General features: G+C 43.5%; 1 protein-coding gene across 9 annotated transcripts in view; it reads right to left on the minus strand.

Annotated features, from left to right (window-relative positions):
• The window catches only part of ATXN1 (ataxin 1), a 394638-nt gene that overhangs the window by 309417 nt on the left and 66231 nt on the right, over positions 1-18990 (minus strand). The window contains exon 1 of one of the 9 annotated variants that reach the window (XM_046004632.1): positions 3196-3473. The exons of the other annotated variants lie outside the window; for them this stretch is intronic. The gene's annotated coding sequence lies outside the window, so the exon portion shown is untranslated. Of the gene's footprint in view, positions 1-3195; positions 3474-18990 lie in introns of those variants that run through there. 9 annotated transcript variants of the gene reach the window in all.

Consider the following 18990-nt stretch of genomic DNA (forward strand, 5'->3'; position numbering starts at 1 on the left):
CGGCTTTGATGGTGGAGAAAAAGGCCACACGCCAAGGAATGCTAAGTGGCCTCTAGGAACCAGAAAAGGCTATGATATGGATTCCCTCCATAAGGAACGCAGCCCTGCAGACACTTCTGTCCACTTCTGCACTTAACCAGCTCTTCCCACTTACACCTGCAGCTCATCTTCTCACCATCCTCCATGCCAGATTGGGGGATCACCTTGGAAAAGTACAAAGAGGAGAGGGTCGAAGCCAGGCCTTCTCAGCTCCAGCACTATTGACATTTGGGGCCAGGTCATTTTTTTGTTCTGTGCACAGTGAGATACTCAGTAGTATCTCTGATCTCAACCCACTGGATGCCAGTAGACCTACCCCACTGTCCCCCACTTATGACAACCCAGAATGGCTGCAGACATTGCCCAATGTCCCCTGAATTGGACCCAATTCAGTGGGACCAAGCTGGGATCCACTGGTCTCAGGCCCATTTATCTGGCATTCCGCTACTCTTTCCGTCCGTCCCCCCTGACGGAGGGAGAAGCCCCCAGCATGTGTATACATCTACTCTTACATTGCAGCTGGTCTCATTCAAATAGTTTCCCATGAATTCAGTCTGTTTGGCAGTTTAAAACAGCTCTAAGTCAAAACTGAACCACAGGCTTTTTTAATGGCCCAGCTACACATATTCCCAGCCACAGGCAACGGAAACATGGCTATTCCACAATGACCCACAACCCAGACCTGCCAATGAGCTCAGAATCCATTCTGCTGCTAGAAAGGCTATTTGACTGTTACAAGTAACTTTCTAAAGCCCTCTGCAACTTCACTACCTAAACATCATTAATAAAAGTCCTTCCCATCAGAAGGTTTAACACAGTGTAAATCAAATAGGAGATGACTGAAAGCCTGATTGATGACAGTACAGATGTTTTGGAATCGGATCTTGGGAAACAGCCACTCTCCGGGAATAAGAAGCCAGTCTAGTAGAGACACAGATAATATCCTTGGCAAGCCCTCTCTAAGAAAAGGACTTCAACAAAGATGTTCAAAGATCCTGTTTTATGTAATTCTTAATTCTGCTCAGACTTGCCATTTCAATTTCAAAATAACCAAACAGTCAATGGGAAACACAGGTCCTGTTCTTCCTGGAATCTGAAACAAGATTACAGTTTCCAACATGGGATGTGAAATTCATCGGATCCTCACGAGTCTAACTGGAAGCCAGAGCCGCAGGAAGGCCCTGTGAATTCTGGACGGAGGTGGATCTCGAAGCTGCAGTGACTACAGAATGTTCTTTCTGGAATGTTAGCATACACATCCCTAGTACCAACAAGTAACCAATGGCTTTTTAACTGATCACTTAACTGCAGTCCCTGTAGATGAATCCTCCATCATTCTCTCAGAGGGCTTTATCCAAGTGCACAATACTCTTAGAAAGCCTGAAAATAAGATCATGTGACCCTGAAGCCCGAAGAGCCAACGTCCTAAACCAAACAGCATACTCAGTACGGATTCTACCCTCACTTTTTTTGTAATGATGCTGGCCTTAGGGCACTCAACCCAGGTAGCCACAGAAAGCTTTCTCAAGTCTTTTCAGAGAGGTGAAACTCAAGCATTCATGACAAGCAGTACACGTGAGGAGGGCAGGGACAGGGGAAGAGTTTTCCAGGGAAGTGGGGATGGATACCGTATGCTATTTAAGATCTGGGGTATAGCACATTGCCGAGGATGCGGATGATGGGGTGGAGGTGGGAAGAAAGAACTTGGACCTCATCAGGCAGTGTCTCTAACATGCAAAATTCACAGATTCCAAAGTGCTGCATTATGAATGTGCACATGGAGAAAGGGAACAACACGGAGCCTCTGTCTTCAAGCCAGCTACCCTCACCAGGCCAGGAATGACTCTACCACAGTAGCAATAAAGTAGCAAGTGTGGTGAGTTTGCAATCTGCTGAAAACATACACAAAGCTAAGAGTCTCAAAAGATGATTTACTACCCCACACTCCCCGCTTTTTATACGGCTAGTTGAGAAGAGCAGGGGAATGCTCTTAAGCGGATTGAGCTACAGGTTTTAAGTCCCTGCCAGATTTAATATCCCACAACTATAAATTTTTACTTTGAAAGTTACTCAGGTATACAACACACTTCTATAAAAATAATGTATAAAGTAGCTCCTTATTTCCAAACCCACAATTACCAGCACATGAAACCCTTGTTGATCTTAGCACTGGTTTTATATATCCTTTGAGCTGTTAGGGAAATTGAAACATCTTATTTCTTCTTGCAACAGTTGCTGAGTGCCTACTTTGTGCTAGACCCCAAGAATACAGACGAACAAGATATGGTCCCGGCACCGTCCATCTAGTGGGGGGATGAGAGACAGCCAAGGCTATAAAAGAGGAAAGCAGTACAAGTGAAAAGAAGGGTATTTTTTTTCCTATGAAAACAATATCAATTTGGGTTTCTTACCCTGGTTCCCAATTCACAAATTGTATTTTCTGCTGTGGATTGTTCATGGTGACAAAAGGATTTCAGTATGATTCTTTTGGGTTGGAAACACCTCCCTAACAAATTTAGCTATGCCTTTGGTCTCATTCTGGAATGTTCAGCTGATGAAGTTTTACACCAGCCTCAATGATTCCATCACAGTATCTGGACCAGCATGTCCATCTGATCTTGTGTTCAAGCGCCACTGACGATCATTTTGTTCCATTTCAGATCTGAGTGTTTGTCTCATTTTGCTATTTTATTTTCATTACCAGCTAGCTGTGTTTTTTTTCTTTTTTTTTAAATCAATGACTAATGTCTGCGCGGCCGCAGTGAGCAAAGCACCACGGGAAATGTAAAAAGGAACCAGAGTTTGTCCTTGTCCTTAAAGAAGCTTCCACCCTGAGTCTGAGAGGCAAATATGAAAACAAACAATGAGGTGTGAATCAAGAGGTATGTGGTGAGTGCTGCGAAGGCATGAACTTGGCAGGTGGAGGGCTCCAAGTTGGAATACAGGTATGGGGTAGGGGGAGGAAAGTCTTCTATTTTTAAATTCTCTATATACTAGGATTTTTCTCCAAATCTTATTTATTTTCCCCATTTTACTTGTATCCTGCTTCACTCCCACCAGTGAAGCCTGTCCTGTTTACACTGTAGTTTGTTGAGGGTTACAATTCAGTGAAATTCAACCCGAACATTTGTCCTTTGAAGCAGCTAAAATGCTCACCTACATTTGCTTCTCACTGGATGACTAATTGTGAAGGTGTGCGAAGGACAACGGATGAAACTCGGGTGTAACTGTTCGTTTTCCAGTACTGCTCTTAACTCGTTCTGTTTTCGTCCATCACCAGACCTGTTTTCTGTATTTACTGTTTCCTTTAAAATGCCTGTGAGATTTTAAGAAATTAAATGGTTGTTGGGGCGCCAGGCTGGTTCAGTCGGAAGAGCATGCACCTCTTGACCTCAAGGCTGTGAGTTCGAGCCCCTCGTTGGGTGCAGAGATGACTTCAACAAATAAAACTAAAAAAAAAAAAAAAAAAATTAAATGGTTGTCTGAAAGTGTTCAGTGTATGATGAGATTTTTTTTTCTTGCAACTTTTACCCATCCGTGGCTGTTTGCCTAAATAAACCTGCTGCTTGAGCCAAAATGTTGTTTGCTTGTTCGTTTTTCCAAATTCTGGCAATAGTGTTCGACGTATCTTTCACTTGCCATTCTTCTTTGTAATCTGGCTTCTTGGGTGTCTGGTTTAATTGCTTTTGATTTTGAGAAAATGTACACGTGTGTATCACAGGAGTCTTCACCCAACTACCGGATATCCTTGGGTTATTTAAGAAAAATCTTATTTTCAGATTCTTATTCACAATGCCATTTTCTATTCTCTATTAGTTATGATCGTCTCCATTCTATCTTATATTAGAAGGCGGCTTTGAAGCCAAAATGTTACTTTCTCATCTACAGATGGTTTGATATGCTTTTGCTGCAAAGAGAACCTGGCTGTCTTTTGGCTGGTACTCGTTTCCAGCTAAAAATGGGAAACCGAAGACAGAAAGCCACAGAGGAATGCAGGGTAGGGAATTTAGATAGACTTTTACAGAATACTTGCATTATTTATTTTTTTCTAAGAGATTTGAATATTCAGTATATTAGTCATTTTCTGGTTTGAATATAAGTAGACACCACTATTTTGATTTCACAAGAAAAAAAAAACCTGTGGGATTTAATCCACCAAAAGGAAGGGAGAGGAGAAGGGAAAGAAAAGATGAAAAATAGAGACGGAGGGAGCAAAAGACAGTACAGTACAGTTTTTATGTGGAAGGTTAAGTTCAAAAGTAAAGCAAAAGTCACATATAATCCAAATTAGCTTTGAAAAATCCCTCAACTTTCCCATAAGACATTGCAAACATGATTTTGTGCATACAACTCTTTACAGCAACTTTCACATAGACGGATGTCCGGGAGCTACTGAGTTAAATGAGGAAGAACTCGCCGGAGGTTCACACACCAAAGTCGGAACATCCAACCAGCCACCTCTTAAAATAAGCATTCCATCTCTGCAATTAAATGCAGGGATTAGACAAAGAACGCTTAAGCGTTAGTGCCTTCCAGCAGATTTTGCTCTGTTCTGTTGTAATATTAAGCTTCTTTAACTTTAATGCATATTAATACATTTACTATTGTTGTAGTTGAAGGAATTGTGGCTTCATATCTCAGGTTCTTAATGTAGCAGTATTAAGAGTAACTTGAAAAACAATTTCTTTAAAAAATTTTTAATCTGGTTGCTATGTAAAAAAAAATTTAAATAATACAGATAATAAAATTCTGACAAATTATGCAGAATTTAAGTAAGTATGGGAGGATGCCGTCCTGCGTCTTTGCTCTGTACGCCAGCTTTTCTGGTGACAGCAGCCCCAAAAATGACCTCTGTGGGGGTCAGGGCACAGAGCAGAGCTGCAGGTAGCCTTGGGTCAAGGTGATGACCTTAACATGTATTGCTTTCAAGAGCCCCAGAAAGGCACTTCGACTCCCAAACATCTCCCTCTACCCCTTTCCCTTTATTTTCATTGCCTAAACCACAGCATGCTGAGCTCCAGGAGAAATTCTCAACCACCGTACTTTTCCAAAACACACATTCTTCCAGGAGAGCTAACACCGTATGATACAAACAGCAAAAAGTGTCGTACATTCACCAGATCCTCCAAGGAAGAGAGGCCCACGGCAGTTCCCACACAAGGGTGAGGGCATGTCGCCCAAGCGAGGGAGTGAAGGATGACAGGGTCCTGGAAGGCATGGGAAACCCATTACACTCTTATGCTCCAGCAGCTTAAAACTTAAAAGCGAAACAAGTAACAGTGGTGAGTGGTCATTCACTGTTCTCCGGAAAGAAGCCTGGCGGCCCTCTAATTCCTAGACAGCCAGAAAGACGTCCAGACATTACCATGAATGTGGGACATGGAACGTGTGAAAGAACTCTTTTTTTGTTTTTTTCCTTCATGAATGAACAGGCATGTGTCTTATTTCAGAAAACACACCATTAATTATTTCTTTTCAGATGCTCTGAATTATTCCGCCAGTGAGATGTTAGTTTCCAGAGATTCCACGACGTCATCAAAAATTGAGAAATTCAATCAGCGGTCAAGCTAAAAGACAGCAAATCAGCCATGGGAAGAGACTGGGTAGGGACAAGATGCGGAATTTAGGGGCTATCTAATACACTCCCAACGTGACATTGATGACTGCTATCCCTCTGCCCCCACCGGACAGGGCTCCAGGGTAACACCTGGGTCCTCTTTGGGATACTCTGTCTCCACTCCAAGTCTCTACCTCTGCGCACCTTGATGGGGTGTTTTGGAAGGAACAGTACTGATGAGGACAAGAGAACTAGAACCCGGATCAACAACAATGGGAGATGTATGAGATGAGACAACCTGCTCTCCAAAGCCGTCCCACTCAGGAGTATCGAGAAGAAAGGGGAAAAAAGTGGTAACACACATGACATCCACATTAGGGAATACCAAGGAAGAGCCAATTAGGACGCCCATTTGGCACCGCGGGCTCATGCATATGAAACAGGACGCCTGGCATCAATGAGCAACAGCGCACAGGGTTTGTGGGAACGCCGTTAACTGCCACGCATCAAAGGCTGCACACCTCCGTCTTTCTAACTCCCATTAGCTCACCCTTGTCGGGATGAAAAGAGCTCAGGGAATCAATGGCTTCTGTTGAACTGTTTATATATTTTCCAAGTCCTGATTAGGCCATTAGTCACCGAGCACACTGCACAGTAAACGAGAGTACCTGCAATTATGCAACTTCCCAAGAACATGCAGAGAGCGTTTGCAGTGAGACGACGGTGCCAGCAAAATGTGAAAGGAAGATTATTCGTCAGCAGTTTTAAGAACCGTGCACTTAAATGCCAAATGAAATATATGCACGGAAGATAGCAGAAGCTGGGGGGCGGAGGGGCCGGGGGGTGGGGAGGAACACTGATTCTTCTGAACACAGGAGAGCCTTGAAAATGAGAGCCACCCTGGGTAACAAACCACTCCCCATAAACCAGGCTTCAGCATCTTCTCTCCTCTCTGACGGTAATGTCGGGAAGAGCCTTGATAAAACACAGGCACCACAGGTAAAGAACAATGGACCCTTGACATCTTCTGGGTCTGTAGCTCATTCTCCTTCAGAACTGCTCCCCCCCACCAAGCTGTCAATATCCGTACTGGGATGCAGTGAGCATCGGGTCCAAGCCCGTAGACGCTCCCTTCTCCTTTGGGCTCTCCGATCTCGTCTATCACATGCACGTGCGATCAGCAAACATTATGTAATCCTCTATTTGAGGATTTCCCATTCAACATCATAAAGAACATTTCTAGAAGAAAAAAGAAGGGAAGATGTGAGCGTGACATTTCATGTCTTTTACCAGGATGCTGAACTTGCCCACACATTGCCTGGGAGAAACTAGGGACAGACAAGGAGGGAAGTTTTGGGGGGTTCTTTTGCCCCAAGAAAATCTGTAGGGGGTCAGCTCCTCAAAACCTGCCGGCAGAGAAATGGGAAATCACGGATCATGAGAAATGGGTCAGAGCATCTCCATTTACTGTACAGTAATAACATAAGCAACAACCTTCCAAAGAGTGTTTTATAGTATTTTTCATGGCAAGGCTGTCACTCTTGGGTCCACTAATCCTCCCTTTGCTACTTCTATTCATACGCTTTATACATATTTATTTGTTGAGTTATATATTTTAGCACAACTTGGAATGATAGTTATTCTTAAAAGCCTGCCAATGTGGGTCAGGAGGAACCTCAGAAACCTGGCTCACGGTGGTTCTGGCCTAAGGAACATCGACAGCCAAAACCAACCAGAAAGCTGATGAGATCCAGGCTTCCAGAACACTAGCGGAAAGGCATCCTTCCCTCTGCTTTCTTCCATCGAGCTTTTGCAAAAGAAAAAAAAAAGTTAGGGGCGCCTGGGTGGCTCAGTGGGTTAAGCCGCTGCCTTCGGCTCAGGTCATGATCTCAGGGTCCTGGGATCGAGTCCCGCATCAGGCTCTCCGCTCAGCCGGGAGCCTGCTTCCCTCTCTCTCTCTCTCTCTGCCTGCCTCTCTGTCTACTTGTGATCTCTCTCTGTCAAATAAATAAATAAAATCTTTAAAAAAAAAAGTTATTTGCCAAAGAGGACTGCCTTTGTCATGCGATCAACCACTTCCTTGAGTGTTCAGAGTGCAAGTCTAGAGGTCCCCGTGTCGGGGTCCAGCGGCAAGCAGGATGCCGCTTTCTTCGCCGGGGACTGAGACAAGGTGTGAGACAGGCGTGGTGTCCCACGGATGCAGCCGACGCAGCTGCCTTCTGAATTCGCCGCCCTGAGTTTCTCCACTGCCAGCCTTCCAAAACTAATTGTGACTGTTAGGATAAAGAGGGCGGCTTCTCAGCTTCGTTGCCTGTAAGATTGTTTCAATTTTCCACCTCTGCTAACTGTCCTGCAGGATCTTCCAACACGGAGCCCTCCCTGGCTAATCATAGGCAGACGTGTTCAGAAGAACTCTTTCCCACTCCTCATCAGAGAGATCACCCTGCGTCCCCTGTCTTCCGGATTTCGGAGATGACCACCCATGGGTCCGGGGCCGACTGGACCATGTTTATGACCGGCAGACTCTTAGGTTGAGGCTTGGGACAAACAAACCTTTCACATGAGCCCTTAAAAACAGACAGTGTTCTGTTGGAGTTTTTGAACCCCGTTCTAGTACAAACATGCTTGGCATCGAGTGCCAGAGAATTTTCCTCTTGGCAACGGCTCTGCCGCCACCATGGGTATCAGCACTCTGGATCCCTACAGGCTTCTCTCTTCCCCTGCCCCTCGTCCCCTTTTCCACTGAGCCCAGGCTGCAGGGGTGCAGGCCAGGCTCTGGGTGCCAGGGAGCGGTCAGAGCCTCCAGCAGGGGACCAGCTCATGCCACGGTTCTCCTGGCCCCTCCCTGGTCTGGCATAATGACAGATGGCCACCATGTTCCACGTCTGTCTGTTACTCTGAGGCAGCCCACGGGCCAACAAAGCCAGCCCAGGACCGATTACATGAAGACTAGAGGGACATCCAGAGGTCCCTCTAGACCCCAGGGACCTTTTTCCCTCTCGTCCCCAATGCCTTTGAAGGAGAGATGGTAGAGAGGAATAACCTTTCTCAGCTCTCCTCCCCAGGCCTGTGGAAAGATCTTCAATTATCTGACCATGGACAAGCAGCAGCCCTTGGAAAGGATCAAATCCATACCTCCTCTCCCATTTGAAAGTGTTCTTTTGTAGAGGCCTGATTTCTTATTAGAATGCTTCCTGCTGACTAAGGACGATTTTTCCCCCTCGGGATGGACTGGAATGTAAGAGTTGGAAAGGGTCTTGAAAATCATTTGATTTAGACGTGCCACGAACTGAAAATGCCTACTCGCAACTACAGCACAACGTTTCCTGGGCCTCGACCTCTCTCCCCACCCCAAGCTTTCAGCTAATTCAGTAGAGGCCTGGTGGGGGACCCAGAGCAACTCCAACGGGTTCTGAAGATACAACTGAAAACCACCGATAGAATCCAACTTCCTCACTTTTCCTAAGGCCCAGAGAATTTAGGTTACTTGCCAAAGGCCACCCAATAGTTAATGACAAGCCTGACTTCCCATAGTTTCTGGTGTCGCCTGACCACTGACATTCTTTACCTGCATTTACTATGTAGTAAAGCTTCCGTCATTTAGTGTCCACTAATAAAGACAATGTCTTCTTACGGCTATCCAATTCAATTTCTTCGAATTTGTTGCATAACCTATAAATTCTTGGTCTTTACACTCAAGTGTCACCCTTCTTAAATTAGGACTGTTTTAGATTCTTCATTAATTCACCTTCGTATTCTAGAAGTGACAGAGGCCTCATGGAAAACAAATGAGGAGCACGCTGAATGACATTTGCTATGGGGCTTGCCCAGGGGGCTCAGTTGGTTGGTGAAGCATCTGCCTTTGGCCCAAGTCATGATCCCAGGGTCCTGAGATCAAGCCCCGCATCGGGCTCCCGGCTCAGAGGAGAATCTGCTTCTCCCTCTCCCTCTGCCCCTCTCCAACCCAGCTCATGCTCTCTGGCTCCATCTCTCTGTAAAATAAATAAAATCTTATAAAAAAAAAAAAAGGCATTTTCTGTAGGAAAAACAAGGAAATGGTCAATGAGCCGGTATTTGTTAACCTCTCCAAATAACCATGCACATACACATGCACATACACAAATACAAAACTAGCCTTCTACTTCTGGCTCCAGGAATCACTTGTTACCTGGGAAAGGACTGAAGTCTTTCACTGTTTATGTCCCATGAATGTAAAAGTGCACTATAAATTTTGCTCACTGTTGTATGCCATGTTGATCACTAGTGTCTTTGTACAATAACCTGTAATAAATGCTGATAGTAAAAGAATAAAAGTGGGGATGCCTGGGTGGTTCAGTCGGTTAAGCCTCTGCCTTCGGCTCCAGTCATGATCTCAGGGTCCTGGGATCAAGTCCCACATCAGGCTCCCTGCTCAGTGGGGAGTCTGCTTCTCCCTCTGCCTTTCCCCTTGCTCATGCTTTCTCTCTGTCTCTGTCTCTCTGTCTCTGTCTCTGTCTCTGTCTCTCTCTCTCTCTCTCAAATAAATAAATAAATAAAATCTTCAAAAAAAAAAAGGAGGAATAAAACTATATTTTGCCAAGCTATCATACAACGAAGTCTTCTGCTGAAGGACAGTGGCCTTTCCATCCTACCATACTCCATGCCCATCCCCCAGTCCTGTTATTCAGAATGAGTGGGTACTGAGCACTGGGTTTCCCCTTTTCTGGGGAGGAACAAGTGAGTGAGTAAGTAGTGAGGGCACCATAGGTAGTTCCCCCACCCACAGACCCGTTTGAAAGAAATACACAATATTGCTGCGCCCACACCACACACAAAAAACCGCCACTTTTAAAGTCAACTTCTTATATAAAATCCAGCAGTACTCCCTGTGAGAAGCTGAAGAAGAAAATACTGCGTTTTGTTCACTGTAAGTTGTATCAAGAGGGTCTACGGAGTTAAACCGTTGTGTAATTCATAGGGCTAACATAAAATGTTTACAGGTGATTTAAAAAAAAAATGTTGGAATTTCCATCAAAATAAATCAGGAGACAGAGGGACAAGTCATTGTTCAACCTTTAAACTATTAAAAGCTGAAACATTCTCTAAGGGTTTTTAAGCCCTTAAACAGAAAGATAACAAAGTAAAGATTATCTTCTTTCTCAATAAATTCTTTTAAGAGCAGAAAGCATTGACTTTAGCTCTACCTATTTGTTATCTCAGTTCTATCTACGAACTCTTAAAAATGGGGTGCTTCCAGAACAAATACATTCATACATACATACAAATACATTCATAAGTATTATGATTATTAATATTAATTAATATTAATTAAGATTATTAATATAATTTTATTTATCTCTGACAATTAAAAAATAGCATAATACAGAACTTCCTTCACTGAAATTTTTTGAGCTTTGAAGGCTCGTCCATACATGCCTGCGAATTCCCCAAATTGCAAATTTTTAAAAAAATACTCAAAATATGACTTCCAGCTTCTTGACTACTACAGGCATTGATTGAATTTCAGTACCTTAATTCAGTGCACATCACATTCATCTAACATCTAACATCTAATAATAACTGAATTACTACTCAGTAATAATTTGTTACGCAGAGTATATATAATCATCCCCAAATATGTAACACAGAGTCTACAACTTAAAAACCATATCAGGAGCACCTGGGTGGGTCAGCTGATTAAGAGTCTGACTCTTGATCTCAGCTCAGGTCTTGATCTCAGGGTTGGGAGTTCAAGCCCCACACTGGGCTCCACACTGGGCAAGGAGCCTACTTAGAAAGAATACATAAAATTTTAAAAAATAAATAAAAACTATATCAGACTCTGAAATACGTGATCTAGCTTGTGAAATTCTAACCTTATGCTTTTCTGAAGTAGTATGTCTGGGGGGCATGAAAAACAGAGGCCATTCAAATCTGGTAACACACCATGTTAGTGAATTTTCTTAACAGTCCCTGCCCTAATTAAGGCCAGTAAGAAAGGCATCCATCCAATACTCCAACAGACAGCCAACTTTTCTGGTTGTATAATTATTCACCTCATAGGGGTCTACCTCAAAGGCATGCGACCTACGGATTTAGGAACATGATGCCGAAGAGAGATGTTTAGGTAAAACGGATTACTTGGGACAAGTGGACTTATCTGAAATAAAGATCCTTGACCACTAGACCCACTCAGTTTTACACTCTAGGATAGAAACAGAAGAGATTAAATAATATATTCATACGTGGAGCCAACTTTTCCATCAATTAACAAGCAGGAGACCTTATAAGCATTTCAAGGCAAGAGTTCTTTTTTTTTTTAAGTCCTACAAATACAAGTACAGCCTCTCCGGAGTTTTTTGTTTTTTTTTTTTAAACGTAATTTATTTAAAGACGTAAACGAAGTCAACCAAATAAACAACAAATATTTACTGAGAACTTTGCACGTGGCGAAGATTATGTTTCTGAGTCCCAAGTCCTTGCAGGACATTTACAAAATTATTTAACTTTATAAAGTATTTCAATAAATAATGCAGTCTTCCAAAATGTGCACGGGGCTGTAATTCCATCTAGTTTCTACGATGACACTATAAACCTTGGATGGAATTACAATCTTAATGGGAACAATCAGGGTGTGCTACTCCACATGCTCAGGGAGTCCATGATGAACTCAGTTTCTAAAATAATAACCACCAAGCCAATGGCATGTAATTACCACATGAAGCCAAACTGTCTGCTGGCTACTATAGGAGAAACATTCATTTGAAAGTACCACTCACCTCACTATGGCAAAATCTACATGATATATCTGAAAAACTTCTTCCTCTACAAAAGGTAAACCTTTTAATCTTTTGGATGAGAAAATGTCCACTAGAGTCTCCCTGTTATATGAGTTCTAGATCAGTGATGACAAAACCTTCTAGATACTATCAGTAAAATCTTAGAATCTCCTAATATCGCCTTCAAACACCTAAAATGTAAACTCCAAAAAGTTCAATATATTAGGAAACAGAGAGAAAAGAAAGCATGCTCAAGAGCCCTAGGAAATGACTGGCATTTCTTCTAATTCTTTGGGACTAGCCTGACATTTATTAACATAAACAAAGCAAAATGCCTTGTGTCTGTAAGAGGGGAAAAAAAAATAGAGATTTATCTAGAGAGATTAAACCCTGGGCTATAGAAAAATGAACTTAGAAACAGACCCAGAATTTCCCTGGGAAAACAAAAGACAATGACACTATGAATCAGCATTTTTCCTCAAGCAGCCTAGAATAAAAGAAGAAACACACACACACACACACACACACACACGATAACAAACACATGAGGAATGAAGACAAAGATGCATACAAATTTAAACAAAATATTTGTATTTAAGACACACAATGTGCTTGATATTTTCATGTCTGTGCTGTACCTAACTTTATTTGGTACTCGTAAAGTCACCCAAACTCTGTCAATCAATATTGCCATAGCAACCAGGAGACCTCCCCACCAAAATTTCTCTGCCAGAAATCCTCACCAAACAGAATATAAGGCGTGAAGAAGCTGTACTTTCCTATGCGGCCCCTTCCAGCACCATCATGCTTCTATCGGCGATGGTAGGTGACAGGCCCTGGAAAACCCAGCTCACTGAGGGACGTCTTGTGGATTACATGTCACTGGGTTCCTGTATCACTGACTTGAGAACTTTTTAATAACATTAGCTCTTCAGTTCATTTTCAAGCTCTGGGGATTGATATAGACTGTATCATATGGTTTCCCTAAAGTAAAAAGTATCAAGATAGGAGGCAAAATAAATAAATGAATAAATAAAGTGATGAATTCCCCTGACAATGACATATATCATTTAGAGGCTTTACTTAAAAAGCCCTCTTTTTTTTTAAAGATTTTATTTATTTATTTATTTGAAAGACAGAGATCACAAGGAGGCAGAGAGGCGGACAGAGAGAGAGAGAGAGGAAGAAGCAGACTCCCCGCCGAGCAAAGAGCCGGATGCGGGGCTCGATCCCAGGACCCTGAGATCCTGACCTGAGCTGAAGGCAGAGGCCCAACCCACTCAGCCACCTAGGCGCCCCAAAAAGCCTTCTTATTATAAAGGGATTGGGGGATGTGGGGCTAAAACAATGTCTGTCTCTTGGGAGTTCATCCCTCCCTATAACTTGAGAAATGCACGCTTGGTGCCAAGTCAATAAAGAATTCGTAAAACAGCTCTGAAGTCGCAGATAGAATCAGTGGAGACACGGTTCTCAGCCCAACACCAGAGGCAAGCAAGTTGGTACATGAACACCAAGTCAACAGCTCAAGGCTTCCCTTATCAATGACAGGCGAAACCCCTAACTTCGGCCTCCTCCGTAGAGCACCAGCTAAATTCAGAAATAGCGAAGTCCTACTTAACCCCGAAGGCTGAATAATTTTTCACAAGTTGTAACATCCTCTTGGATGGAAGTGGGCCATTTGGACTTAATACGGCAACCCCAAAACACAAGGGTAATGGCGAAACGAGGGAAGTCCTTGTATGTCCGCTTTCCACAAAATATTCCTGGTGACATTCAACCTGCTTTCCTCCTGCTCAGTGACAAACGGGGCTATCTAAAAAGTAATGTCCTTCCAAAACTGCCAATAAGCTACTTCATAAAATTTAATTTAGTATCTTGAGATTCCCACTAATGACATCCCTGACAGCCGCCAGAAGCTGGTTAGACAGCTTTCTCTTTTTCTGGGGTGCTTTACTGAAAGGAAGCATGGGAACAGATGTGCTTAGTGATAAGTGTGTGTGTGTGTGTGTGTGTGTGTGTGTGTGTGTGTGTTGAAATATACTACCTTCCCTATATGCAGAGGGGATTTCCTGCCTGGCATATTCTAGAACAAACAGAGACAATACTTATTCCTTAGGACAGAGCTTGTGAGTCAGGCTGTGCTATGGGACTGCAATGCTTGAGGTCTGCGGAAGTCATAGGAAAGCAAGCTTAGGGCCTGGAGCTGTTCTATTCCAGATGGAAAAGAATGGAAAAGGAGCTGAACTTTGTTGGCAATTAAAAAAATTTTTTTACACAAATTTCTCAACTGTTTCCTCGTTTGGAGTTTTTACCCACTCCAGGAGAGCGAGATGGAACAAACAAAAATGGTACTATTCTGCGTTCCTAAGAGAACATGGAAGGACCCAGTTGTCTCCTTTAAAAGCATCATTTGTGCTCCAGCTGAATAATCTCTAGGAGAAAGAGGGTGATACCGATAAGCTTGCCCATGATCTACACTACTTCCCTCTACCAGCAACTTGACTTTGTGCAGCGGAGACAGACCTGTACTGCTATGCCTCCTCCTGGAAACCATACATGAAGGACCATTTATTTATTCCCATTACCAAAGAGATTAGCTCCAAAGTTCTCTTGAACACTTTACAGCTTTCCAGAAGCTCCTCATTCTTCACAGGTAATTAACCTCTCGATGGGCTTAGAGCAGCCAACAGTGTTAGAAGCCACAACAGACTGATGCTAAGTTATAAACCAGGGGAGAGGATAATTGGAAAATAGATTTCCAGGCCCAATGGAAAATATATTTCCATTTATTGAAATAAGTAGACTCAACTTTTCAGGAACATGTGAATCACAACATTGCAGCATTGGCAGGGACCGGAGAAAATCCTTCTCTTTCAACTCCTTTTCCGAATAATGAGAAAATGAAGGTACAGAGAGAGTGACTTGTCCAGACAGACTGAACTCAACACAAATTTACTGAGTGCTGTCTCAAGTCAGACTTGGCCACGCAGCATGCCATCCTCTTTCCCAGCCAGTCCCCTTCGCAGATGGTGCGGTTCAAGCAACCCGTGCCTCCTGCCCGTGGGTCCCCCGATTACATGTCAGGAAAGATCTAGGCAATAATGACTAAGCTCTGAAAACTGAGAATGAGACTAAAGAAAAACAGGAGATAAGAAAGGAGGTAAAAAAAAAAAAAAGACTCAAACTGCAACCGACTTTAGCATTTGCAAACACTACCTGTGCCTTTCATTCCCCTCGAATGAGTATTGACATAATGTCATGCACGCTTCATGCTTTCGGGGGTGATGGGGTGATGGGATGCCTGGGCAGAAGGTCCCTGGAGGGGTCCCAGGTCCCAAATTGTTATGGACTCCTTTCATCATGGCCATCCTCAGGCAGAGTGGCCAAGCTCCCTGAGGGCAGGAACCTCGTCTGTCTTGTTCTTTATTAGATCCCCCAAACCTAGAGGGTATGAGACACCAAGTGGGTACTCTGTAAAATTCACTGAAAGAATGAATATAAACTCCTACGAGGCAAGAAGAGAGATGCATCGCCTGGAAGTGCTGATGTGGTGTTACCACGCACGGTCGGAGAAAATGAAAAAAAAAAAAAAAAAGGCCTATTTAAAACATAAAAGAATGTTAAGGGGCGACCTCGGTGGCTCAGTCGGGGAAGGTCCAACCCTGGATTTCAGCTCAGGTCCTGATCTCAGGATCCTGGGATAGAGCCCCACATTGGGCTCCACACTCAGTGGGGCGTCTGCTTGACGATTCTCTCTCTCCCTCTCCCTCTTCCCATGCTTGCGCATGCACTCTCTCTCTCTTTCTCTTTCTGTCTAATATAAATAAATAAATAAATCTTTTTTTTTTATGTTAAAAGATGGGGAGGGTTGTATTTATTACAAAATGAGGTATATTAAGGGGCACCAGGGTGGCTCAGTGGTTAAAGTCTCTGCCTTCGGCTCAGGTCATGATCCCAGGGTCCTGGGATCGAGCCCCGCATTGGGCTCTCTGCTCAGCAGGGAGCCTGCTTCCTTCTCTCTCTCTGCCTGCCTCTCTGCCTACTTGTGATCTCTGTCTGTCAAACAAATAAAATTTTAAAATCTTAAAAAAAAAGAAAATTTTTTAAAAAATTTTTAAAAAGATTAAAAAATAACAAAATGAGGTATATTAAAAGTACAAATCTCTTACGCAGTTACCTCCAGTTCTATCTATTAAGTAGGTACCACAGTTAGCCCAACAGGGTTCCTCCCACTAAAGTACACTGCCCAGAAAGCCTGGTAAAGGACGGCAAACAGCCACTGAGAAGGAACCTTGAACACATAGGTAAAAGCCAAGCAAAGGTGGTTGCAATGATGGGCAAATGGCAGCTCTAGGTGGTGTGTGGCCATTGTGTATTTGCTAACAAGCTCTACAGAGCTGATGGAATTGTTGGCAACCACGGACATCAACATCGCTCTTTGTGCTCGAACCTCTACTTCATCACAGTCACAGAGAGACTACAGGACAAATAATTTGGATGATCACGTCAGGTTCTTGGACAGCTTGCTAGCTCTCTAAGGATATGAAGTGGAACGTCGAGACAAGGGCAGCCGGGTATAACGGTATTAATAAACATAATTATCAGTTTTGCCTATTTTCAAGACTCAAGAAACACACATTCATACAAGTGGAAACAAATACGATAGCTTCTTTGGAAAGTTTTGATCTGGTTTTGGCCGTTGTGAATAAACGATCATCAAAACAATTTTTACAGATAAAGGCTATGGAACAAGCACTGTGTTCGGCACTTCACACAGACCTCGTCTCATTCTTACAAAGATATCAGGTGTTCTACATCTTTGTTGTTGAGATGAAGAAACTGGGCCTCATGGCTAAGTAGCTCAAAATGGCCAACTTGGGCTCAAAACGTCTGTCAGAATGATTCCAGACCCAATGTACAGGCAGAGGTCTTTCCAGATAGGAAGATGCCCATAGACACATCTTGATTTTCCTCACACTGGTGTGTCTGAACACTGAGTAGCAGGAAGGCATGAAGGGGAGAGCCTAGACCATGCAGCCCAAGCTCCTGGGTTCAGATTCCAGCCTCACCACCCCCCAGCAGCATGCCCTAACTTCTCCGTGTGCCTCAGGTCCTCACCTCTAAACATCACAATCATAATAGTATCCACCGAACCGAGATCTACCTACTCACAGGGCTTCCGTGAAGATTCAATGAGCTGATAAACACACCACAAGAACACAGTAAGCACTCAAAAACACACACACGTCGTAACGTGCAAACGTCTAGTGCCCTTTAGAATGCTAACAAAAACCCTGAATACTGGAGCCAAGTGGCCTCGGCCATCTCCACACCATGTGATCTTCGCCAAATCACTTCAACTTGGTGAGGTCCATCTGCGTCTGTCAAAATGGGATGCCAGCTGCCAGGCTTCATTCCTAGGACTGTCATAAGAATCAAATAATGGGGGTGCCCCGGGTGGCTCAGTGGGTTAAGTGTCCAACTCTTGGTTTCAGCTCAGGTCATGATCTCAGGGTCGTGAGATCGAGCTCTGCGTCAAGGCTCCACACTCCATGGGGAGTCTGCTTGAGGACCTGTCCCTCCCTCTGCCTCTCTCCATTCTCACGGGTTCTCTCTCTCTCTCTATTAAATAAATAAGTCTTAAAAAAGAAGAAGAAGAAGAAGAAGAGGAAGAATTGAATACTGGACAAGTTATAGGAGAGAGTTTTAGACACTTAAGAGTATTCTATCTGTACCACAATGTCTACAGGAATGACTATCATCTTTCAACCTCTCAAAACCAGAGAGATCATCTTTATCACATTCACTCCTGCCTGCGAATTTCACAGGAAGCAGCAGTTCCAAAGTCTCGAACTGAACTCCCTGTGATAACAGAGCATGTCTGGTCAGCCAGGACTCAATCAGATGGAACTCTATTATCTGCCTCCTTCTGCACACCCACTGCGAGAAGGTAATTGATGTTCACCATGACCCCAGAGCACTCCAAGACTCCGGAGTACCTTCAGGGAAAGATTAAATTATATTCAGCCTAGTTTATTATAAAGTGTATTTAATTATACTCAAGTTCTTTGAAAACTGGTGACCTCGGAAAAGCACAGACAGAAAGTCACAGGTTCTCCCTGCTCAATAGAAGCCTGTCCTCACTGTCCCATCTCCAATCACCCTTTATCAGAGTTTACTAGAAAACACAACCCACCTTGGGGTAGGAAAAGCTGGTAATGCAGCACGCTAATTATAAAAGTCAGAAGAACCTCCCTGCATAATTCTTAAGGACCACTAAGGTGCAGAAATATTGATGTCAAAATCTTGAAATCATAAAAAATTTAAACTATGTAAGACTCCTACATGTGTCGAATACGGGTTTCATTTTTCTAACAATGAATTTAAACATTTGAACAAGGGGTGCCTGGGGGCTCAGTCTTTAAGTCTCTGCCTTTGGCTCAAGTCATGATCCCAGGGTCCTGGGATCCAGCCCCGCATGGGGCTCCCTGCTCCACGGGAAGCCTGCTTCTCCCTCTCCCACTCCCCCTGCTTATGTTCCCTCTCTCGCTGTGTCTCTCTCTGTCAAATAAATAAATAAAATCATATTTCAGTGTTAGGAGAAAAAGGACGGGTCGTATATTATTATTCTCCATT

The sequence above is a fragment of the Meles meles genome, chromosome 5 (assembly GCF_922984935.1).
Source record: "Meles meles chromosome 5, mMelMel3.1 paternal haplotype, whole genome shotgun sequence".
Classification (NCBI taxonomy): domain Eukaryota; kingdom Metazoa; phylum Chordata; class Mammalia; order Carnivora; family Mustelidae; genus Meles; species Meles meles.